The 26,943-nt window shown below is 41.8% G+C and overlaps 1 protein-coding gene across 1 annotated transcript in view; it reads left to right on the forward strand.

The window, feature by feature from the left end:
• The first annotated feature begins 4,931 nt into the window (after window positions 1-4,931).
• The window catches only part of LRRC3B (leucine rich repeat containing 3B), a 236,374-nt gene continuing 214,362 nt past the window's right edge, over window positions 4,932-26,943 (forward strand). The window contains exon 1 of the mRNA XM_029589438.1: window positions 4,932-5,322. The gene's annotated coding sequence lies outside the window, so the exon portion shown is untranslated. The remainder of the gene's footprint in view (window positions 5,323-26,943) is intronic.

Consider the following 26,943-nt stretch of genomic DNA (forward strand, 5'->3'; position numbering starts at 1 on the left):
TCAGACCAAGGGTCCATCAAGCCCAGCATCCTGTTTCCAACAGTGGCCAATCCAGGCCATAAGAACCTGGCAAGTACCCAAAAACTAAGTCTATTCCATGTAACCATTGCTAATGGCAGTGGCTATTCTCTAAGTGAACTTAATAGCAGGTAATGGACTTCTCCAAGAACTTATCCAATCCTTTTTTAAACACAGCTATACTAACTGCACGAACCACATTCTCTGGCAACAAATTCCAGAGTTTAATTGTGCATTGAGTAAAAAAGAACTTTCTCTGATTAGTTTTAATGTGCCCCATGCTAACTTCATGGAGTGCCCCCTAGTCTTTCTACTATCCGAAAGAGTAAATAACCGATTCACATCTACCCGTTCTAGACCTCTCATGATTTTAAACACCTCTATCATATCCCCCCTCAGTCGTCTCTTCTCCAAGCTAAAAAGTCCTAACCTCTTTAGTCTTTCCTCATAGGGGAGTTGTTCCATTCCCCTTATCATTTTGGTAGCCCTTCTCTGTACCTTCTCCATCGCAATTATATCTTTTTTGAGATGCGGCGACCAGAATTGTACACAGTATTCAAGGTGCGGTCTCACCATGGAGCGATACAGAGGCATTATGACATTTTCCGTTTTATTCATCATTCCTTTTCTAATAATTCCCAACATTCTGTTTGCTTTTTTGACTGCCGCAGCACACTGCACCGACGATTTCAATGTGTTATCCACTATGACACCTAGATCTCTTTCTTGGGTTGTAGCACCTAATATGGAACCCAACATTGTGTAATTATAGCATGGGTTATTTTTCCCTATATGCATCACCTTGCACTTATCCACATTAAATTTCATCTGCCATTTGGATGCCCAATTTTCCAGTCTCACAAGGTCTTCCTGCAATTTATCACAATCTGCTTGTGATTTAACTACTCTGAACAATTTTGTGTCATCTGCAAATTTGATTATCTCACTCGTCGTATTTCTTTCCAGATCATTTATAAATATATTGAACAGTAAGGGTCCCAATACAGATCCCTGAGGTACTCCACTGTCCACTCCCTTCCACTGAGAAAATTGCCCATTCAATCCTACTCTCTGTTTCTTGTCTTTTAGCCAGTTTGCAATCCACGAAAGGACAAATCCACCTATCCCATGACTTTTTACTTTTCCTAGAAGCCTCTCATGAGGAACTTTGTCAAACGCCTTCTGAAAATCCAAGTATACTATATCTACTGGTTCTTACATTCTGTTTGCTTTTTTGACTGCCACAGGACACTGAGCAGACAATTTCAATGTATTATCCCTATGATGTCTCGATCTCTTTTCTGGGTGGTAACTCCTAAGATGGAACCTAACATCATGTAACTACAGCAAGGGTTATTTTTCCCTATATGCATCATCTTCCACTTGAGATTTAACTACTCTGCATAATTTTGTGTTATCCACAAATTTGATCACCTCACTCGTTTACCTCTTTCCAGATCATTTATAAATATATTAAAAAGCACCGGTCCAAGTACAGATCCCTGAGGCACTCCACTGTTTACTTTTTCCATTGTGAAAACAGACTATTTAATCCTACTCTGTTTCCTGTCGTTTAACCAGTTTGCAATTCACAAAAGGACATTGTCTCCTCTCCTTTTAGTTTTCTTAGAAGCTTCTCATTAGGGACTTTTTCGAATGCCTTTTGAAAATCGAAATACACCAACTCTACTGGTTCATCTTTGTCCACATGTTTATTCACCCCTTCAAACAAATGTAGGACATTTGTGAGGCAAGACTTCCCTTGGGTAAATCCATGCTGCCTGTGTCACATTAAACTATGTCTATCTAAATGTTTTATAATTTTATTCTTTATAACACTTTCCATGATTTTTCCCAGCACTGAAGTCAAGCTCACTGGTCTATAGTTTCCCAGATCACCCCGGAGTCCTTTTTAAATATCAGGGTTACATTACCCACCCACCTTCCAGTTTTTAGGTACAACGGATGATTTTAATGATAGGTTATAAATTAATTGTAATAGGTCTGAAATTTAAATTTTTATTTTTTTTTTTATAATTTATAGTTTATTAACACAACCATGTAAAACAATATGATATCCTGTAAGTGATGAAAATCTGGTACGTCGTGATGGACCAACCTACTAGACAGTTCCAATTATACCTACTGAAATTTCATTTCTGAGTTCTTTCAGAACCCTGGGGTGTAAACCATCCAGTGCAGGTGTTTTACTACTCTTCAATTTGTCAATGTGTCCTACTACATCTTCCAGGTCCACCACAATTTACTTCAGTTCATCTGAATTGTTACCCTTGAAAACTGTCTCCGGAATGTGTATCTCCCCAGCATCCTTGGGTTAATAATGTCTGGTGATTTTAAGGCAGTGATGCAATGTGACAAGGCAAAAGCTAAAACCAGAAATATGCTGTGCTACATAGAGAAAGGAATAACCAGTATGAAAAGGAGGTGATATTGCCCTTGTATAGGTCCTTGGTGAGGCCTCACCTGGAATACTGTGTTCAGTTCTGGAGCCCGTATATCAAAAAGGATAGAGAAAGATGACTAAAATGGTATGGAGTCAATATCAGAAGGCTTATGAGGAGAGGCTGAAATATCTAAATATGTATACCCTGGAGAGAGGAGGTGCTGGGAAGATATGATATAGACCTTCAGATACCTGAAAGGAATTAATGGTGCACAAACTTCAAACCTTTTCCGTTGGAAAAGGAACTGTAGAACTATGAAATGAAACTCTAATGGAGATGACTCAGAACCAACATCAGGAAATATTTCTTCACAGAGAAGGTGGTGGATGCCTGGAATATCTTCTCAGAAGAGGTGGTGAGGATGAAAACAATAAATGAATACAAAGTGGCATGGGATAAACACTGGAAATGAAGAAAGGGGTGCATAGGGTTAACCTGCATAGAGCAGAAGTTACTAACCTGAACAGCAAGCATGGGGGGTAACCTGCAGAAAGTAACATATTACCATAAGCAACTTATGGGCAGACTGGATGGACCATTTGGTATCTGTCTTCATTACTATGTTACTATATGTTACACTCCCTTCTCTCCCTCCTCCGCACATACATATGCACTTACACTCACATGCACACTCACTCCTCACCTTCCTCCACACACACACACACACACACATGCACTCTCTCACACTCAATACACATTTTCTTCTCTCCCTCTTCCACAACACATGCATTCTCTCAAACATATGCAGACTCCTTCCTCTCCGTCCACACATACATGTACTCTCACACTTACATGCACACTTTCTCCTCTACCTCTTCCACACACACATGCACTCTCTCAAACATATGCACACATTCCTCCTCTTCCTCTTCCACAAACACATGCACTCTCTCATACTCACATATACACTCCTCTCCTTCTTCCATACACACATGCACACTCACTCATACTCCCTCTTCCACACACAAATGCACTCACACACATGCACACTCACTCACTCCCTCCTCTCCCTCTTCTACACACAAACATATACACACACACTCTCTCATACACACACACACACTCACTCACACTTCTCTCTCTTCCACATACACATGCACTCTCTCAGACATATGCACATCACTCTCCTCTCTCTCTTCTACATACACACACATGCACTCTCTCAGATATATGCACACCACTTCTCTCCTTCTTCTACATAAACACACACATGAATACTCATTCTCTCTCCTAACCTCGATCCTCATTAACCACAGTAGCCCCCTCTTTCCTCAGGCCCATGGGACCAATCATTCACTTCTTCCTCCTTCTGCAGTGTCGGGCCCAACCCCTGCCTGTTTCTTTTTCCCTGCATAGGCCTGAAGCTTTTGCTCTTCCTGAGTGTGCTCAGAGCGGCCAATGCCTCCCATTTCTTCCTCTTGCGATGTAGGGCCGATGCTCCTGCTTTTCTTCTTCCTGCTGTGTGAAGGCAGAAGCTTCTCCTGGTCCTTCTCCTGCCATGGGGGGGGGGGGGGGGGGGGAGGCTGCTGCTGCTCACAGTCCATGCTGCTCCAGCCACTTTTTCTTCAGCAGCAAAGCACCTGGAGTTTTCAGATGTTGGGTTGGAGACCCCGCAATTTGTTCAAAATTCCAGAGGCTCTGGCCAAATTCTGGAGAGTTCCAGGTATACTGATGCAACCTTCCATTTCTTTTGAGGTGGCTCCCCCAAAGCCAGAGCAGTCAGTGCTGGCAGTTTGTCATGGCACAGGGTATTTTCATGGGTCTAACCTTTTCTTCTCCTTTTTTTTTTGTGAACCTATAGATCTGAAGAAGAATGTGTATGTATATATACATATCAGGGATGGCCAACTCTGGTCCTCAAGAGCCACAAACAGGCCTGATTTTCAGGATATCCGCAAAGAATATGCATGAGATACATTTGCATACACTGCCTTCATTGCATGCAAGTATATCTCATGCATATTCCTTGCGGATATCCTGAAAACCCAGGCCTCTTTGTGGCTCTTGAGGATTGGAGTTGACCACTCCTGATATATATTTACACACACACACACACACACACACACACACACATATAAATATATACACATACTGAATACACACACCCAAACACACGAAAGAGGTGGGATAGCAGCTTGGAGAAGTGGTCGGCTTATCTTCTTCTTCTTTTTTTTTAAAGCTATCTGGCAACTGCAGCAGATGTTTGCATTTTTTTTTTAAGTTTTGTCTGATTGCTGGACCCAGGAAAGCTAAACTAATCCCTTTTTTTATAACTTGATTTTGCTCTACCAGCCCACACTGCTGTAGCAAGCAGTTTTGTTTTTTTTTTTATTGTTGTTGTTATTGTTGTTTATTCTTGAGACCACGTGGGGTCAGGAAAGCTCAGCAGCAGAGCAGAAAACCCCGGTAGGCTTGGGCTGCAGGGGTATAATCTGCTGCTCTCAGGAACAAGAACCCGCTCCGTGCTCAGTAGAAGCCGGGCCGGGTCTTGCCGCACGCAGGAAGATCCCCCACGAGCCTGCAGCCCGGTTACTGCTATCGTAGCTGAAGGACCATGCCGGTGGCAGGGATCGTAGGAAGGAAATCCCTCGCCTGCTAGAACAGCAGCTCCGAAGCCCAGGTCCCCCCCTCCCCCAGGCGGCGAGTCAGTCGGACTGCAGGGAGAGCCGGTGCAGTCGAGCCGAGCCAGCCTGAAGGAGGCAGCAGCACAGAGCCGGAAAGGGAGAGACGAAGGGAGTTCCGAGAGGGCACCAGTGCATCCTCTCCTCCCCCCCACCCCGGCTCCAGCATGCTGTCTTCCCCGCCTAAGCCTCCTGCGGAGCCCAGCAGTTTGCTCAAGGTAAGAAGGCGGCTTTGCAAAACGCATCGGCGCTGCGCCTGTTGCTTCTTGCAGCCTGGGATTCCCCCTCCACCCACCTCCTCAAGATCACCTTTGAGAGAAATCCCCCTCACCTGCCGCTTAACATTCCCCTGACCTTTGGTGGCTGCCTGAGGCTGTGTGTTTGCAGTAGGCAGGTGCGGCAAGATGCAACTCCATTGAACTTTTTCTTTTTTTTTTTAATGAGAGTTGTATGTGTGTGCAACTGAGCTTCCCTGCGGCAGGTCTTTTTTTTTTTCTTTCCCCCCCCCCAGGCAATGCAATAAACAGAATTTGCAAGGTGCTGCTGGGGAAGGGGCTTGTCGAAGCGGAGCTTCTGGGGAAGCTTATTTCTGGCTCATTTTCAAGCAGTCGGGGATTATTTTTTTTCCAATTTGTTGCTTCCACTGTAGCATAGATCGTGTAGAGAATGAGAAATAGACCTGCTAGCCAAGCTTTGTGGAGAAGATCCCCTCTTCGTATGTTATGCAACAACTTGTGAGCTTTGATGGCTCCATGTCCGAACTGTTTTTCTGGTATCTTTCTCCCCTGTGGTGGTGGATGCCATCATGAAATAAAGGTCAAACGAGCTCTAAATAGGGTGACACAGCCCTGCCCTATCGAGGTGGTAGGCATGTTTTTCTGCTTATTTATTTAGCAAGCTTCCCAAAAGACTGACTGAATTTTGTCAAACCCTGCTCGTTTCTAGCGCTTCCATGCATGTTATTGTTGCATATTTTGTAATTTCATTACATTATATGTTATGGTGTTTTTTTTTATCAGAATGTCATATTTGCAGATTCGGGAAATGGAAAATTAAGGGGGTGGGGATCATCCTCGCTGTACAGGAATATGGAGACTTGAGTGCTGTACCTGTGTGCTTAGAAACGTGTACATTTGATCATTCCCAGGTTGGTAGATATGGGTCGTTACTATAGTTTGTCATTCACAAGGTTCATATAGTTTTAGGCCTTGGAGCTAGTCTGATTAGTTTGGGGGGGGGGGGGGAGCGGGAAGTACCTTTAGGAATTGGAGAACAAGGACAGGGATGCATGGGTAAAGGTGAATGAAAGGATGAATACGTGAATGGGCGGGGGCGGTGGATTTTATTTTTTTTTTTTACCTTCTTTAATCAAAACTGTTTTAGTGCAAAATATCCTTCGTTTTCAAAGAAAGCCATCCCTAGTGCCCCCCACCCCCAAAAAAAAAACCCCCCACCCGATCCCTTTACATGTTAAAGACCTATCATCTTGTTTTCGCAATTTTGCTAAAACTTAGGGTCAGTATTCAGGGGACCAGGAGAGAGGGAATTAGAACGAGGGCACGAAAAGAAAAATGCCTGGAAGAAGACATAACAGGCAGAAAGGCGTTTTGCGAGCGTCGGGGGGAGCTGCTTCTTGTCGTTTCTTCTCCACGCATCTGAAACTTGCGGCCGGCATTTCCTTGGGCACCGATCCTCGGACTCTTCTGCGGCAGCTAATTCGCGCGCGCGTCCCCTCCCCGGGCCGACCGGCTCCGCCGTCGCAAATAACGGCGCGCTACTGTGCGCGCTGCGAGAAAGGGCAGGGCGCCGGCGAAACCCTGTGCCCTGGCAAAGCCTGCTGCCAGCTCTCCTAGCCAAGAGAGATCAACATGCATGCAGGGAAGTAATGGGGGGGGGGGGGGGGGGGGGGAGATGGCCGGCCGCTTGAGACCGAAAATGTGCTGCACCTGACCATTCCTGGATGCTTTTTTTTTTTGGGCTCGTTTGGCTGCCAGAGGGCTAGGAGAGAGTGAAATTGGCCATGGGGAGTAGACTTCGCCTGCGGGATTTGGCGTATCCTGAGTAGGCAGTTGACGGAAGGAGGTAATCAGAAGCGCCCCCCCCCCCCCCCCCGGGACGGGAGTGGAGAAGTCCCTGTTGGGGACTGGCGAGCCAGGAACCGCGGCGTCACGGTCCGTCTTCTGTTTGGAATTGCAGGCATGTGCCCTGGTTCGTGGCGATTTGCATGCAGATTATCGGCAGCCGCTTGAAAAATTGCATTTTTTTTTAGGCACTAAAAAAAAAAAAATGCCCTGCTGCACTTTAGGCAAAATGTTCGAGAAGCAGAGATCTTGCAACATTGTGTGAAGGCAGGTGTGGCCACTGCCAAAACGCATTTGCAAAAATTCAAAAGGGAAGGAATATAGTTTGTGCTTTCTACTAAAGGAAGGAAGGCAAATGTGAACAATATACTTGTGTTATTGTGGGTTTCTCCAAAGAAGAGGAAGATCTATGATACTTAAAACTTTCCTCGGTTTCTCAAGCCTATGTAGATTTTTAAGAAGGAAGACAGCTATTTAGTGTGATACAGTTTGCAAAATTACAAAATGGCATAATAATAATGCAAAGCAGATTCGAACTAGAACAAAAAAATCCATTAACTTCATAGTAAAATATATCAAATATCTGGGCTCCCGAGGGTGAATGTCTGGAAATTTGGATATGCTGAATGGCAACCTTTGTGAAAGGCAGTATTTGGGATTTTTACTTGCTGATCAAAAAGTTATTCAAAATGATATAAAAAGAAATTTAGGGTATGCAGGATGCTGAGGAACCAGAGAGGAGTCATTAACACTCATTGCTCCATTCATGGACCAGCCCACAAGGATTATTCATTCACTCACACACTTACAGCCTTTTTATTTACCTCCCTGAACCCAAAAACCTGATAACATTTACAGCTGCCCCTGGCAGAGGTTTTCCCAGAAGATCCCTTGCTATAGCTACACAGCTTCCATTATAATCTATGTGGAGTCATTTTGTTTCTTCACTTTTATTTTGTTTCTTCACTCATGGCATAAATCATTGAATTAAACCATCACATTTACTCTGTTACTAATCTCTTACTACTTCTATAGCAGTACTGAAAGTATGCAGGGCTGTATAACAGGCATATAGGAAGGAGTCAGTCCCTGCTCAATACAGCCTTGCAGTCTGGTTGTGTCAAACATACAGGGCCAAAGAGACTTCCATTTACTCTTATGCCATGGGAAGAAAAGATGGCAAAAAGCACATTGGCTGCACTTTCTTACCGCAAAAGTCACTTTTAAAGCAATAGTTCCGAATTCTTCACAGTAGATCTTGGCATTCATTATTTAAAGATATTTGGCAGGCACTGCCTGCTACACAGTCTAACACTCTCATTTATCACGCATTACACTTTTTCTAGTCTGTCCTCATTCTTACTCACATACATTTGTTTTTGTCCATGCTGTACATATGCTTACATATTTTTGCAGTCCTGCCCATAATTCATGCTCTTACAGAATTATACCCAAAGCCTCCAGTTTTTTTGTGGAAGATTTTTCAAGATTCTGCTGTGGTAAAACTTAGCAAATTCTGCGGCAGATTTTAAAATATTCTGTGGCAGAGTTACATAATTTTGCATGAAGTTCCACATCTCTCACTATACAAAAAAAAAGGTCTTTTTTTTTTATTGGAAAGCTTCTACACTGTTTTTAAACAATATAAAAATACAAAATTTACCACATACAAAGAACAACTACTAAAACAAGAAGACATACAGTATGTTGCAAATGTGTAATTTTGTGTTTGAACCGAAATACAGTGCAACCATCTTTTTTTAATGTTTTCTTGAGAAAGTCTTTCCCATCTTTCTGAGTATATGAGCTTATGTATGCTGAAGCTGCGCTCAGCATCAGCAGAGCCTGTCATGCTGCTAATTGAAATGAATGCCATCTCTGCCAGCTGTGGGACACAGTAGCTGCAGACTTCCAAAATACATCCAGGTCCTTGTCAGCTGGGTATATGGTTGGCCGCATATGCAGGTATGAGAACCTTTTGTATAAAGAAAAGTATTCTAAAGGGATATCACACTGTCCAGGAATTATATCAAAATCATCTTTGGTGTGATTTAAGAGATGTCTGATGAATCAAACCTTGACTGTCCACTATAATCTCATTCCCTACCCTCCTGATCCCTGCACACTGCCTGGGAGGAGAGGGGCTGGAGCATGAAGCCTTGAATCAGTCCTGCAGGCACAATGTAGGTTGCTTCAGATGACTGAACTACTGGGTGGGAAAGCTTCAGCTTTGTTGACTGTGCGACAGGTTGTAAACTATATATGGCAACAGACTAATTGTGTGGTTTCTTCCATGGCCACAGAATCACAAGAGCTGGGGGGGGGGGGGGCATGGATTATACCCATGAGAAATGACGCCAGACAAATAGTTGTAGAAAAAAACAATTTTTTCTAATAATTATGAAAATATTGCATTTTTTTTCTCTTTAGTTGCCCCAGCTAGGGACACAGATCCCATGTGAAAGTGTTTCAGATCTTGGGCCTCCATCTTCTCCTCTGGGGACACTGGTCCCTTCTTCAGTAGGCAAAGTTGCCAGAGGAGGGTCAGCATGTTGTAGTGGGGCTGAAAGAGAAAAAAGACAAATCAGTAAAGATTGTTGCACAGACAAACCAGAACCCAGGAAATGCTAAACAAGACAAGCAGCACCTACAGTTCCACCTGCACGAGTGCCGCCTCTTCTACCCCCATGGTAAATTTCAGTGCATGGATGGATGCATCCACTAGTAGAGAACCTTTAGTAGAGTTCTCAGGCCCTTATAGAGAAGGGCAGTTGCATTAGATCTCGACACAGAAGAATAAAACAGAGTAATAGAAAGATAGTAGAACATAGAAACAGTTAAACAGATGACCATGGACTGAAAATACAAACAGGAATCCATGAGTGTTATCGCATTGTCTTACTCTTTATGCCTTAAGATATGTAGTTGCTGTGTTAACTCTCTCTTTAAATAAACAGTTTAAAAAAAATAAAAAGACAATGTAGCAAAAGACACATCAGGTTGTAGTTATGTCAGGAATGACACTTGCCCTCCATATAAGTAGAACTTGCTCTTCCTTTGTATGCAACAGCGAACAGCTCCCATAACACGGAATGGAAATGCCAACACAACCCACAAACACAGGCCCAGGCGTAAGGGATGCAGGTGTAAGCAGCGGACATGCAGTATATAAAATCTTGCATTTTGGTGCACACACAAAAATCTATTACGCCTCACAATAGTTGCCACAGCAGCATGCTAGGCAGAGCAACACACCACATGAAAGCAAATTTATAAATACAGGCACAAGACACAGTGCTGAACGCTGACACACACATAAAAGAAAATACTCTCAGGGTGACAGTTAAAGATGGTTCAGAGCTGGCATCCTTGCCCCTCATGCACTCTGTGGGCCTTTCCTTAGTTATTAGGGCATTTGGGAGTTAAAGAATACCCCTTCCTAGAGACCAGAAGGGAGGGAGCTCAGGTTCGGTTTTGGAAGCAAGCTGATTGTGGGTCTGGGATCAGCCAGTTGGGAAAACACAAAAGAGAACACACCATTTAGTTTATGGCCTAGACTAGGTGATAGCAAACCATAAAGGCACTATAGTCACCCTCACAGCCCAAACTGGACTACTCATTTCATAAGAACCCTAACCTCTCACACAGAATCGTATGGGAAGATGCATGGATACTAGCTGGAGCTGGCAGAAGGACTCGCGGAGGGTTTCAGTACTGGTTCGGGTAGTTCAGCTGAAGGAAAACTCTTCTCCAGCATATAAAAATTTTAACTCATTTGAATGTTTTTGGTTATAATCTTTAGTTTTACTGCCTTTAGTTTTCTTAAGTATGATCATAGCTATTTTGTTTTCACTATTTTAATTTGTTTTAGTACTTTTGACTATTTGGTAAATTTATGTTGTCTTCATTGTTTTTATTTATTTAAAGTTTACATCACTTACATTAACTGTAGAGAAAGGTGATTCATCAAATTGAATAGAAAAAGCATACTAGCAGAAAGATAGATAGTATCTAAAAAAACAATAGGGATGTGCTATTGTTTGCGTTCTTTTAGCACCGAAATCCTTCAATTATCCAGTATTAACACCATAAGATGCAGTTTTGACAGTGGAACAACCTTTGTAATGGTTTTCTTAGACATCTGCTGTGTTTGATAGGCTCAGTCATGTTATTTTACGTAATTGCCTTTTAGAAATTGGTGTTTTTCTTTCAGCAGTTCTCCTCATATTTAACTGGCCATCTACAACAAGTTACCTTCTTCATGGCATTCTCTAGCTGGCCAAATTTATCAATTGATGTCCCGAATGGTTCTGCATTATCTGCGGAACTGATTAATAAATACATGGCACCCTCATGCAAGCTGTTGGCTGGTTTGGGAGTTCATTTTAAACTTTTCGCTGATAGGGGGAAAGTGAGTGAAGGAGATCTGCCCTGCAACCTTACCATCCAGCTCACTGATTGGCTCCTGAAACCTCTTGACGCCTGCCTGACACCAACTAGACACATCTGGGCCCTGTGCTGCACAGCCACCAGCTTTTTTTTTTTTTTTTTTTTTTACCTATTCTCCATGTTTTTTGGAGGTTCATTTGAATGGGCAAGAAGAGGAAGGGAGTTGTTAGAGCCTTCCATTTTGTCCAACAACAAGGTACTGTGTCAGGACTTTCTGAGATTGGGAAGTGTTTGTCCTTCTACTCTCAGTGAAACTATTGTTTCTCTTAGTCCTGATGGCAGTTCTTCATCAGGAGTGGCTCCTGAATCCCTGCAGGTAACGGGAGTGGAGCTGTTATAAGAGACACATCCACTGTTACCCTTTGTTAACCTCCTGTGGTTAGGAATTTTTGTTGTGGAAGATTCCCAAGTGAACCCAGAGACAATGATTCAGCCTGGGCTTATGAGGCCCCCTGTGATTACCCTCGAGACTCTCTGGAAAGCAAAAATGGGTTTAGAAAATTCAGGTTCTACATAACTACAACTTGATAAAACATAATCTTTGGTAGGGGATTTGCCTTTACAAGTTAATGTTTACAAATGGTTTAGGAGCAGAAAAAGGAAATTGGGGACATTGAGAAGCTAGAGGAGTGCGAGCTATCTCTAATTAAAGATAAAATGTAGCATTGTAAGATTGACAATATGGATAAATACTCGAAGGTTGAATTTGAGATTTCCCTAAGGGTTCCTTAATCTCTCTTATAGCTATGTTGCGTAAATGTTATGTAGAATTATTGAAAATTCTCAAGAAATCTGCCTCCACCAGTTTCAAAAATATTGTTTACCTAATCCTACTACTGCTATCTCTGCAGATGCTTTTTTGAGACCAGATGTGTCTTTGGAAAGTGTTTGCTCTAAAAATCTAGTGAGATAATCTCAGAATGAAGTTATAGATAGAGCGACACTTTTGGTTATGTTTGCACTTGAGCCGGATAATCATTAGATATTAAAATTGTTTTTTTGTTTAAAAAGTATGCATTTTTTTAGGTCAGAATATTGCTGTGTTTCCTGATCTGTCTAGGGAAATGCAACAAAGAAGAAAGTTGTTTCTTGCAAAAAATCAAGAATATTAGCTTTAGGGGCTGTTTTCCTTGCAAGTGTATTCTGAAATTGGGTGGGGTGACATATATATTTTCTTTGATTCAGATCAGCTAGAAGGTTTTCTTTCTAATAGAACTCTGCCCATTGTTGCTTTACCAAGAATTGTTAAAGAATGAGTGTAATTTTTTAGCCTTGAAATGTAGCTATTTTTTTCCCTTCTTTAAATCTCCCCACAATGTGGACTAATTAATGGTGATTAATTATGAAGATTTTTCTTTTTTTTTTTTTTTTGTACTACCTTTGTCATTTTTCATCATGTTTTTCAAAGTCAAGATTTCTTGATTTGTAAAGTGTGAAATTTCAATAAAGAGAATTAACTAAAAACTGTACACTGATGACATCCAAAACTTTCAACATGGTCTACAATGAGTAAGATGTTCAACATCTGCTTCTCTACTATCCAGACTTGGCTCACCCATAACCACCTTGCATTAAATAGAGATAAAACAGAGATCCAGTTGTTCCTGCAGGCAATGTTCCCTTGACCTTTAATCTGGCTGAGGGGAGATGTGATAGAGGCGTTTAAAATCATGAGAGGTCTAGAACGGGTAAAAGTGAATCTGTTATTTACTCTTTCGGATAATAGAAGGACTAGGGGGCACTCCATGAAGTTACCATGTAGAACATTTAAAACTAATCGGAGAAAATATTTTTTCACTCATCGCACAATTAAGCTCTGGAATCTGTTGCCAGCGGATGTGGTTAGTGCAGTTAGTGTAGCTGGGTTTAAAAAAGGTTTGGATAAGTTCTTGGAGGAGAAGTCTATTACCTGCTATTAATTAAGTTGACTTAGAAAATAGCCACTGCTATTACTAGTATCAGTAGCATGGGATAGACTTAGTTTTTGGGTACTTGCCAGGTACTAATAGCCTGGATTGGCCACTGTTGGAAACAGGATGTTGGGCTTGATGGACTCTTGGTCTCACCCAGTATGGCATGTTCTTATGTTCCATAATCTTGGCATTGTTTTGGATTCATATTTATCCGTGAAGACACAAATTAGAGCTATGGTTAAATCCTCTTTTGATAAACTTTGGATGCGTAGAAGACTTAAACCACTTGTATCCACTCATGACTTACATACTGTTTTATAGGTGTTGCTTTTAACAGAACTAGATTACTGTAATTTGTTACTTGTTGGACTCTCACTAAATCAACTACATGCCTTGCAGATAATGAAGATCTCTGCAGTGAGACTAATAACAGGCCTCAGCAATCGTGACCGTATAACCCCAGCTTTACAGTCTCTCCTCTTGCTTCCTGTAATATGGAGTATTAAGTCCAAAATTGTATTGTCGGTACATAATTTTCTAAATAATAATAAGATGCCATGGATTAATTCTATTTTGAAGATTTGTACCCCATCAGGCACCCTTCACTCAGCAAGCAAGTCTCTGTAAGATGTACTCTCCTTCCATATGATTTATTTAGATGAGGCTTGGGAAAGGGCCTTTTCTATTGCAGAGCCCTCTTTGTGCAGTACATTTCCAGAATCTATCAGAAGCATGTCTTTGATATTTAATTTCAGAAAGGCTGTAGCCAGGCCTTGAGCACCTAATTTTAAGTGCGTGCATGGCCACACATATCCCGTTCTACTGCGTAAGTCGGATTTTAAAAGTGACGTGCTCCCACGCCATTCCCAGTTTACCAGTTCATCCTCCAGTTTTCTCAGTTAAGAACTAGCTCTTCCACCCCCCCCCCCTGTTTTGATAGCCTACTCTCCCCCCCCCCCCCCCCCAGTTACCTCAGACCCTTTAAACCCCTCCAAAATGCCTTTTATAACTTACACATGATCTATAGCAGAAGTAAAGTTATGTGGCATGGGCCCTCGGTGTGCACGAAAGTATTTACACATGCATCTCTTGGCCAGGCCCTGACAAGCCCACACCCTGCTCCTTTTTTGAAACTTTTGAGATGTGCATGGTGTGGCATTTACGCATGTATATGGGTGCTTTTTAAAATATAGTCAGTGCGCGTCAGCCCGACTTCTTTGTGTATCTCCTAATTTTGGTTCACACCGGGCTTTTAAAATTCACCTTTAAGTCTTATTATTTTGATTTTTGTTTTACTCTCATTTATTGTTTTATAGTTCCCCTTTTATTGCCTTTGCTTTTATGGGATTCAGTTTTGTTAGGAACTGGGGAACCTTTTGGGGAAGGGGGAGTCTCTTCCGAAGGGATGGGCTCCACCTTAACCAGGGTGGAACCAGACTGCTGGCGCTAACCTTTAAAAAGGAGATAGAGCAGCTTTTAAACTAGAACAAAGGGGAAAGCCGACAGTCGCTCAGCAGCGCATGGTTCGGAGAGAGGTATCTTTAAAGGATACCAATGATGCATTAGAATTAGGGCATCCCGACAGTGAGGTTCCAATAATTAGAAAAGTAGTCCAAGTGCCTGTAACTAAAAACTCACCTCAGCTAAAAAATTCTAACTTATCCCTATCAATTAAAAAGCAGAATGAAAATACAAACAAAAAACAAACTTTGAAATGTTTGTATGCTAATGCCAGAAGTCTAAGAAGTAAGATGGGAGAATTAGAATGTATAACAGTGAATGATGACATAGACTTAATTGGCATCTCAGAGACATGGTGGAAAGAGGATAACCAATGGGACAGTGCTATACCGGGGTACAAATTATATCGCAATGACAGAGAGGAGCACTCGGGAGGAGGTGTGGTGCTTTATGTCCAGGATGGCATAGAGTCCAACAGGATAAACATCCTGCATGAGACTGAATACAAACTTGAATCTTTATGGGTAGAAATCCCTTGTATGTCGGGGAAGACTATAGTGATAGGGGTATACTACCATCCACCTGGTCATGATGGTGAGATGGACAGTGAAATGCTAAGAGAAATTAGGGAAGCTAACCAAATTGGTAGTGCAGTAATAATGGGAGACTTCAGTTACCCCAATATTGACTGGGTAAATTTATCATCGGGTCACGCTAGAGAGATAACGTTCCTGGATGGAATAAATGATAGCTTTATGGAGCAATTGGTTCAAGAACTGACGAGAGAGGGAGCAATTTTAGATCTAATTCTCAGTGGAGCACAGGACTTGGTGAGAGAGGTAACGGTGGTGGGGCCGCTTGGCAATAGTGATCATAATATGATCAAATTTGATTTAATGACTGGAAGAGGAACAGTGTGCAAATCCAAGGCTCTCGTGCTAAACTTTCAAAAGGGAAACTTTGATAAAATGAGAAAAATTGTTAGAAAAAAACTGAAAGGAGCAGCTACAAAAGTAAAAAAAATGTCCAAGAGGCGTGGTCATTGTTAAAAAATACCATTCTAGAAGCACAGTCCAGATGTATTCCACACATTAAGAAAGGTGGAAAGAAGGCAAAACGATTACCAGCATGGTTAAAAGGGGAGGTGAAAGAAGCTATTTTAGCCAAAAGATCTTCATTCAAAAATTGGAAGAAGGATCCAACAGAAGAAAATAGGATAAAGCATAAACATTGATAAGACAGGCTAAGAGAGAATTTGAAAAGAAGTTGGCTGTAGAGGCAAAAACTCACAGTAAAAGCTTTTTTAAATATATCCGAAGCAGAAAGCCTGTGAGGGTGTCAGTTGGACCGTTAGATGATCGAGGGGTTAAAGGGGCACTTAGAGAAGATAAGGCCATCGTGGAAAGATTAAATGATTTCTTTGCTTCGGTGTTTACTGAAGAGGATGTTGGGGAGGGTACCCGTAATGGAGAAGGTTTTCATGGGTAATGATTCAGATGGACTGAATCAAATCACGGTGAACCTAGAAGATGTGGTAGGCCTGATTGACAAACTGAAGAGCAGTAAATCACCCGGACTGGATGGTATACACCCCAGAGTTCTGAAGGAACTAAAAAATGAAATTTCAGACCTATTAGTAAAAATTTGTAACTTATCATTAAAATCATCCATTGTACCTGAAGACTGGAGGATAGCAAATGTAACCCCAATATTTAAAAAGGGCTCCAGGGGTGATCCGGGAAACTACAGACCGGTTAGCCTGACTTCAGTGCCAGGAAAAATAGTGGAAAGTGTTCTAAACATCAAAATCACAGAACATATAGAAAGACATGGTTTAATGGAACAAAGTCAGCATGGATTTACCCAGGGCAAGTCTTGCCTGACAAATCTGCTTCACTTTTTTTTGAAGGAGTTAAACATGTGGATAAAGGTGAACCGGTAGATATAGTATACTTGGATTTTCAGAAGACGTTTGACAAAGTTCCTCATAAGAGGCTTCTAGGAAAAGTAAGAAGTCATGGGATAGGTGGTGATGTCCTTTCGTGGATTGCAAACTGGCTAAAAGACAGGAAACAGAGAGTAGGATTAAATGGACAATTTTCTCAGTGGAAGGGCGCGGACAGTGGAGTGCCTCAGGGATCTGTATTGGGACCCTTACTTTTCAATATATTTATAAATGATCTGGAAAGAAATACGACGAGTGAGATAATCAAATTTGCAGATGACACAAAATTGTTCAGTGTAGTTAAATCACAAGCAGATTGTGATAAATTGCAGGAAGACCTTGTGAGACTGGAAAACTGGGCATCCAAATGGCAGATGAAATTTAATGTGGATAAGTGCAAGGTGATGCATATAGGGAAAAATAACCCATGCTATAATTACACAATGTTGGGTTCCATATTAGGTGCTACAACCCAAGAAAGAGATCTAGGCGTCATAGTGGATAACACATTGAAATCGTCAGTTCAGTGTGCTGCGGCAGTCAAAAAAGCAAACAGAATGTTGGGAATTATTAGAAAGGGAATGGTGAATAAAACGGAAAATGTCATAATGCCTCTGTATCGCTCCATGGTGAGACCGCACCTTGAATATTGTGTACAATTCTGGTCGCTGCATCTCAAAAAAGATATAATTGCGATGGAGAAGGTACAGAGAAGGGCTACCAAAATGATAAGGGTAATGGAACCACTCCCCTATGAGGAAAGACTAAAGAGGTTAGGACTTTTCAGCTTGGAGAAGAGACAACTGAGGAGGGATATGATAGAGGTGTTTAAAATCATGAGAGGTCTAGAATGGGTAGATGTGAATCGGTTATTTACTCTTTCGGATAGTAGAAAGACTAGGGGGCACTCCATGAAGTTAGCATGGGGCACATTTAAAACTAATCGGAGAAAGTTCTTTTTTACTCAATGCACAATTAAACTCTGGAATTTGTTGCCAGAGGATGTGGTTAGTGCAGTTAGTATAGCTGTGTTTAAAAAAGGATTGGATAAGTTCTTGGAGGAGAAGTCCATTACCTGCTATTAAGTTCACCTAAAGAATAGCCACTGCCATTAGCAATGGTAACATGGAATAGACTTAGTTTTTGGGTACTTGCCAGGTTCTTGTGGCCTGGATTGGCCACTGTTGGAAGCAGGATGCTGGGCTTGATGGACCCTTGGTCTGACCCAGTATGGCATTTTCTTATGTTCTTATGTTCTTATTATGTATGCTTTTACTTTATAATCCACTTTGAATGGTATGATAGAGGTCTTTAAGATCATGAGAGGTCTTGAACGAGTAGATGTGACTCTGTTATTTACACTTTCAAATAATAGAAGGACTAGGGGGCATTCCATGAAGTTAGCAAGTAACACTTTTAAGACTAATCGGAGAAAATTCTTTTTCACTCAACGCACAATAAAGCTCTGGAATTTGTTGCCAGAGGATGTGGTTAGTGCAGTTAGTGTAGCTGGGTTCAAAAAAGGTTTGGATAAGTTCTTGGAGGAGAAGTCCATTAATGGCTGTTAATCAATTTTACTTAGGGAATAGCCACTGCTATTAATTGCATCAGTTCATCAACCAACCTCTTCCCTTCAATAATAATTCTATAACATATACCAATACAAGGGATGCTTGTGTCCTGGTATTACTTATGTACGGTGGCTATTGTTCAAGGACAGCCAATTTTATGGGTGTCCTTCTTTTTAGCCCCGTCTATTAATTTTTATTATCCAAAATTCAATGTAGATTTTCTATTTTGTCTTTTACTTTTTTATCTAAAAAGATCCCCTTATCTCCCCGTTTTATGAGGCGACGCGCTACTTGTTTGTCAATACTTATCAGGACATCCGTCTCAATTGCTTCTCGCGGGGATCGCGTCTGCCTGCCCGACATGGGCCATGTTTCGGCACTCTTGTGCCTGCTTCAGGGGCTATGGGGGGGGGGGGGGTTGTGCTGTGTCCTAAACAGGTACTTGATATCTGTTAGTTCTCCAGTGTCATGTTGATAATGTTCCTACTCGTCCACGGCGCCTACCACAGAAGGTAGGTGCCGTCCACAGCCTACCACAGAAGGTAGGCGCCGTCCACGAGTAGGAACATTATCAACATGACACTGGAGAACTAACAGATATCGAATACCTGTTTAGGACACAGCACAACCCCCCCCCCCCCCGTAGCCCCTGAAGCAGGCACAAGAGTGCCGAAACATGGCCCATGTCGGGCAGGCAGACGCGATCCCCGCGAGAAGCAATTGAGACGGATGTCCTGATAAGTATTGACAAACAAGTAGCGGGTCGCCTCATAAAACGGGGAGATAAGGGGATCTTTTTAGATAAAAAAGTAAAAGACAAAATAGAAAATCTACATTGAATTTTGGATAATAAAAATTAATAGACGGGGCTAAAAAGAAGGACACCCATAAAATTGGCTGTCCTTGAACAATAGCCACCGTACATAAGTAATACCAGGACACAAGCATCCCTTGTATTGGTATATGTTATAGAATTAATTGCATCAGTAGCATGGGATCTTCTTAGTGTTTGGGTAATTGCCAGGTTCTTGTGGCCTGGTTTTGGCCTCTGTTTGAAACCGGATGCTGGGCTTGATGGACCCTTGGTCTGACCCAGCATGACAATTTCTTATGTTCTTAATTTTAGGTATGTGTGGAATGGAAATTTTATAAATAAATAGGAAACGCTGACATTTTCTTTTTCATTTTTATTTTCAACATGAAATGGAAAAAAACAAAATTTTGTTCATTTTCTTTCATTCACTTTGAAGCAGCCACTGCTGCTGCAATCTTTAAAAAAAAAAAAAAAAAAAAGCAAGCAAAGCTATCTGGTCTGGATTTCTCCTTCCGCAAATCTGTGAAAATAACCCCCTTCTCCCAGAACCCTCTGACTTCCATTCCTCCAACCCATTCTTAACCCATCAGGAGGGTCTTCCATGGGCAAAAATGATCCTCAGTCTCTCCTGCCACTTAGCTCGTTTTTCAAAATGACTGCCAGTCAACCAAAGTCAGCACTATTATGTTGTATGGAATTATCTGGGGAAGGGGGAGTTTGGAGGGGTCCAGGTTTTGTTGCTTTGATGGGCAGAAGGAGGGGAAGGTTGTTCCATATTGTTCTGAATATTTTCCCATTTATTTCTTTTTGGTTAAATGAAACAAAATGAAATAATTTGAAAATTAAAATGAAAAAGAATTTCTGGTAGACCCCCCCCCCCCCCCAAAAAAAATAAACAAAATAAGCTAAAACATTAAAACACCCTTAAATATGGAACCTGCCCAGATTTTATAAAACATGAATTGAAAAGCTGGAATCTTACACTCCTTTATCAGCTGATACATGCTTAAAATGTGCATTTAACATGTTCAAGTAATCATCATTCCAGGACATTAAAGGAGGAAAAAATAAAAATATTCTTAATTATTGTCTAGAACTGGTTTTAAAAATATCTCAACAAACAAAATGAATTTAAAAATGCTTAATTTCAAAAGAATTTGACACATCTGTGTTTCTAGTCAATAGGCTCTGTTTCAATGGGCATTAGAAAAGCAACTATGTAGCTTGTCAGTTCTAAATTTTAAATATCATCTTATATGACTGCGAGATAATTTGCTCTGCAATGTCAAAAATAGCTTTTCATCTATTTATTAGAAATGTGCATTTGTTTGAAATGAATGGGTAAAATACAACATATTAGTCCATATTTGTTTCATTAGTGACTCCTGAAATAAATGGAGGGTACCATAAATGAAACAAAAAACATCTATCCAACAATTTCTTTAGAAGGTATTAGAAAATCCTAGTTTGGGAGCCCAAAATAGGCTGCATTGCTTCCCTCTTTGACAATAATTGCAAACAGACGTATAAAAGAAATGAAAATGTTGTTTATTTTAAATGAACCTAACAAATAACTGTGACCCATGAAACAAATTAATTTTTTGACTCTGCACATTTCTATTATTCATGTTTTCTGAGTACTGGAAATGCACAGTTGGAAGTTTTATTTTTTTTAATGTAACAGGTTGTTCATATTTGTCTATTTTGCTAGATATTGACTTTAAGATGGTATATTATTTTGAAAGCTCTCCAATTTCTTTCTTTTATCATGACTAGGCTCAGTAGGAAAATGAGCAGCAACACGGATGACTGCAGTTTTATATTGTCCTCTGCCACTACTCTGGCAGAGGAGCAGAACTATTTAAAGGAACCGTGTCTATTTATGGTTACCTAGCACAGCTGAGAGCCATCCTCTGCTCATTTCTCACAATGAAAAACATCCTTTATTTAAAAGTGGCAGGAAGAGTAAAGCGCCAATACTCACATGTGTCCATTTCTTTGTGTGTACCATACATGATGCATGTCCAACGATTTGGAGCTTGTGTGTACCTAAATGGAAAAGCAGGAGGTGAGAAATGCTTTTTATCATAACATTTACATTCCCAGAGTAAGGTGAAGAATGTGCTGTGTACGTTCCCAGGGTCATGACTCATGACAGGAGTGACACATGTAAGAAAGAGAGCCTCATGGATGGGTATAGGTGTGGTGTGCGTAACCTTGTGCAGAGAGTCCTGCAGAGTTGCTGTTGTAGAGATTGAGACCTAGAGAATTGCTTTCATTTTGAAATGACACAGAAACATCAATCACATTTGTTTTTTCTTTTCACAGAAAAAATATTGCAGTGTTTTGGTTTAGCACACGTTAAATCATATAGACCAAGCTAAATGGTTTTAGCATGTGCTAAAATGTAAAATTAAACAAAATGAAAAATGTTGTACTGTACATTCCTTTTTGGCCTTTATGTGGTGCAGATGGGGCTCTGTTTTACTCAGTCTTTCTGACTTGTGTTGATATGTTGAATACTGTTGCGAGTTGTCAGGCCATGAAAGCATTTCAGAGGTTGACCATTGATAGTTCTGAATAAGAAAAATGTCTGCTTTTATATCTGAGGAGTCAGTGTTTCACCTTTTTTGGACAGGAGTTGTGGGATTATCAGTTAGAAAAGGTAAGCTGCAGAAATGGGTAGAATATTTTATTTTTTTGGGGTGGAAGGATGGTTTATATATGTTTGCCTTAAAATGCTGTAGATCAGCATATTTTTAACTTTGCTACGCCACTGCTTTCCATTTTCTCTGATAGATGGTTTTTTGTATGCATCTTGCTATTGAATTTTTTTTCCCATTACTTCCTATGGAACAAGCCTGCATATGTGTTTGAGAGGATATTTAAATGAGGATGTAAACTAGCTAAATGTGGGCAGCCATTTTCGGCTTCTTGCCCTTGGATCATGCTGACTTTATGGCATGAGTATGCTCCATGAACTTTCTGTGCTCAATTCCAGATTTTGCTGATAGCAGCAGAACAACGTTGCATGTTTGAAAAGAAATAATGAGTCTTGTGCATGTTGTAATGGTAATGATGCAAATACCATAAGTGGCCTGGCAGCTGATTACACTTCTATCCTCGGAATATGAAATGGAATAATCCTACACACCCCTTAGTTTGAGGGGAAATGTGACTGTCCAGTAGCAGGTGCACAGAAACAGAGCTCAAGCTGAGAGTGTAAGAGGGAAAAAAAAGAGAGATGTGTATGAAAGTTATCCTTGGGGAAGCAAGCAAAGTTTGAGGAAGCTAGCATGTCAGCATTTTCCAAGTCCTCAGGGCATGCTTTCTGCATTAAAGTTATAAAAGTTCTGAACAGCCTTGTATGGGATTTCTATAACTCGATCTTGGGAGAGTGCAGGGTATAAATAAATTTAAATTATGAGTATAGGGAGGTCCATTCCTAGCCATCCCTGAATGGCACTTGTATGGGAAAGAACTGGTGGAACACACATTTTTCAGTTTGACCCAAAGAAAAGATTTAAAGGTGACAAAGTAAGAAGTCATCGGGAGCCTTTTATATGAAAGGAATCTTATCTGATTGGACTTACCTTATTCTAAGAAACAGAGCTAAATAAAAACATAAGCATTGCCATGCTGAGTCTGACCAATGGTTCACTGAGCCTAATATCCTGTTTCCAACAGTGCAGTGCATATCAAGAGTCTCCGGCGCCCGGGGCCTATGCGTTTGTGTGCCTCTCCAGCATCCCCCCTTAATCCTTCTTGTACTAATGCTTAAGGTCACAGAAAATCAGTGGCATCTCTAGACAGAAGAATGTTTTTTGTTTTTTTTTTTTGGGGGGGGGGGGGAGGGTAGCCAAAATGACATTCCTCATATCACACCCACCACCATAGTATGTCCCCCTGCTTTAAAATTGTCAATAAAATAGTCTAAGAAAGTCCAAAGGGTCTTCTGCATAATTTAAAAAAGCTGGCCAGTTTCACACTTCTAGTAAAACTACTATAAAATTATCTGATAGCCTCATTCAACTAATTCTATATGGCTATGAGAGTGAAGTCTGGAATATATAGGAAGGGACAGAATCTACCTTATAAATGGCCTGTGACCGACGGCCCGCAAATGCGCAGTAGAGCGCAGCTCTACTGCGCATGTGCGGGCAAGGATGTCGATCAGAAAAAAAAAATGGCGGTGGGGCCGCAGGAGCGGGAGGAGAAGCAGCGGCGCCGCGCGCGCGCGCGGTGCCGCTGCTTCTCCTCCCCAGATCTGCCGGCAGATCTCGGGGGGGGGGGTGTCACTCCCGCGCCCCCCCCACCGAGATCTGCCGGCAGATCTCGGGGGGGGGTGTCACTCCCGCCCCCCCCCCCCCCGAGATCTGCCGGCAGGAGCGGGAGGAGAAGTAGCGGCACCGCGCGCGCGGTGCCGCTACTTCTCCTCCCCAGATCTGCCGGCAGATCTCGGGGGGGGGTCACTGCCGCGCGCGCGGGAGTGACCCCCCCCCCGAGATCTGCCGGCAGGAGCGGGAGGAGTTAATGGAGCCGGGTGAGGGTTGCGGGAAGTCGCGCTTACGGCGCCGGGAGGAAATGGAGGTGGGTGAAGGGAGGGAGGGAGGGAGGGAGAGGGGGACTGAGTGAGTGGGAGGGAGGGAGAGGGGGACTGAGTGAGTGGGAGGGAGGGAGAGGGGGGACTGAGTGGGAGGGAGTGAGGGAGAGGGGGGACTGAGTGAGAGGAGAGGGAGGGTGGAGAGGAGTGGGTGGGGGAGGGGGGTGGTGAAGAGTGAGGGGAGAGAGAATGAGGGGGAGGTGAGAGACAGAGGGATGTAGCCCGTTTTAACGGGCTTTACGGCTTGTGTCAATATAAATCCTGCACCTCCAGTTCTGTAACTCCGTGCATCCACTGAAATTCCCCCAAACAATGGAGCTTGGATGTTTCTCTCACAGCTCATCGTATAAAAAAATATTTTCAAATTTTGGTGTCACCTCACAGTAACAGCAGCACAAACACCTTCCACTGCCAGACATGTTGTGAACTAACACAAAATCCCACAAAACAGACACTCAAAATCTATACTGCAAACCTATCATAACCTAACAATAGTAGCACCAAGGACTCAAACAACAATAACCCGACCTGTGAAAAAGCAGCACTGAAAATATTATACTGGGTCCCAGAATACCAATACACCACCTACTGGGGAAACAAAACAAACCCGATTGCTATAGATCTCTGCACAAACACTTCATGCTTGCAGAATCTCTCATCATGGTCACATGCACAGAGCGGAGACAGACCCTCATCAAATATAGAATAAAGGATTACAAATTAGAATCAGCAATATACAGACACAAACTAAAATGGAAACCCCAAGAACAATGAAAAATCAGAACCACTGTTCCTCATAAAACAAATACAATCAAGAAACATAAATCATCAATTATAATAGTAAAACAATACTAATAAAAGAATGTTAAAACTACTGACTAATAGAATACCTTCTATTAATTAAAATGATTTGCATTTTTAAAAAATTTCCCAAGCACCAATAAATTATTTCAGAACAGCACATATATTCTCGTATTATCTTCTCCTGCCCTTGTTAACCCTCTCCCTGTTAAAAAATGTTATTATCGTAAAGCTTGTTGCTAAGTTATGTTACATTGTGAACCAAGGTGATGTTTTGTAAACGTGCCTCGGTATATAAAAAACCCTTAAATAAATAAATAAATAAATAAATAAATAAATATCAAATAACACCCAATATTTAAAACTAAGAAGGATTAAAAAAAAAAAAAAAAAAAAGCCCCTGCTGTCCATACTTGGGAAATCTTGATTTCCAATCACTCTATGTTGTTGAGGATTAGGGAGGGGGCACACAAAGTTTATCCTCTCTCTCACACATAGTCGCATGTCCATTCTCTCTCACACATACGCTGTCACATTCACGCACATATGTGCTCTTATACACACCAACAACCTTTCTCTTTCACAGACACAGTGTCAGGCTCTAAGACCCTCTCTCTCCACCTCCCCCCCCCCCCCCCCACACACACACACAAGCTCTTACTCCCCTGGATTCTCTCATGCACTCACACGTTCTCACTCTTACGGGCTCCCTCACATACAAACACCCAGGCAAGCTCCCAGACACACACACACACACCCCACCACCACCTCGCAGACTCCCATTCATACACATGCACATGCTGAAGGCAGACCCCCCTCTCTTTCTTTTGCCAGCCACCTCGGAGCTGCTGTTGTGGCTATTGGGGAGGTGCCGATTGCTGCTACTGGCACTGAAGCCCATTCTGTTGCCTTATCTATTAAGGCCCCACGGTATAAAATATTTGCGGGACTTCCAGTTCCTCCTCACAAGATCAGCATAGAGAAAGTGCTACGTCTTGCACATTCCCAAAGATAACATTTGCCAATCACTAAAAATTCCCCAATTTTTTTTTTACCTATGCTGTCTGATCTTTGTTTTCTAATCGGTTGGTCACTTGCTTTTTTTTTTTTCCACATTCCCTTTCTTGGTCTTTTGTTAATTCCTTTTACAGGGTCTCTTTTTTTTTCTGTTTCTTCTCTTTCCACCTGTCTTCTTCCCTTCCTCCCTCAAAAGCACACTCAGGCTCTCATTCTTACACGCTGTCTCTCTCACACATACACATACATGCACTCTCTCACACACACATACACATGCTCTCACTCTCACTTGCTGTCTCACACTCCACATTCTGCCTCTCACAAACACACAGAGGCTCTCATATGCTGTCTCTCCAAACATACAGGCTCTCACTCCCACACACAATCTCTCAACTCACTCTCATATACATACATACTCTATAGGGCCTCCTCATCACGGGTTGCCACAGGATGGGCTCCAGCGGCCCTGCTACCAGGCCTTGTCTTCTCAAGATGCCCTAATGTAGGATCTGCAGCGGTCCTGCCACAACACTGCCCCTCTTCTATTCGCGCTGCCAGTGCTCCTCCTCCTTCCTGCCCACAGTGCTCCAGCAGTTTTTCTTCGGAGTCCAAGCATAAAGACAGAAGCTGAATTGGAAAACGCAACAAGCCAGACTATGTACACAGTGCAACAATGGAAAAACAGAAACATTACAATTTCTCATAAATCAAACAATAAAATCAAGAAATATAAATCAGCAAGGGAAGTAAAACTATACAAAAAAATATTTCCAAACAGCTGACAAATAGTAAAACATCCAATACTTTAAAACTCATCCAAATTTTTTAAAGACCAAGAAAATATTTCAAAACAGCAGATACAAATTCTACCCAATACTTAAAATAATAAGGATAAAAAAAATCCCCTGCCATCTATATTTGGGATCTTTTAATTTTCAGATGCCCTGAGATTGTTGTGAATTAGCAGTGGGAGAGGAGAGGGATTGTTGCTCACAAACTTTCTCCTCTCTCTTTCTCTTTCTCTCTGTCTCATATATATACGCACTTGCTCAATCAAAGGAACATGCTGCTCACACACACACATACAGACATGGTCTCATGCACATACATACACACAGTCATGCTCTCTTTCTCTAACTTCCTCCTCTCTCCCTCTCAGAAGCACAAGGCCAGCAGCAGCAGGC

Source organism: Rhinatrema bivittatum, chromosome 2 (genome assembly GCF_901001135.1).
Source record: "Rhinatrema bivittatum chromosome 2, aRhiBiv1.1, whole genome shotgun sequence".
In the NCBI taxonomy this organism is placed as follows: Eukaryota; Metazoa; Chordata; class Amphibia; order Gymnophiona; family Rhinatrematidae; genus Rhinatrema; species Rhinatrema bivittatum.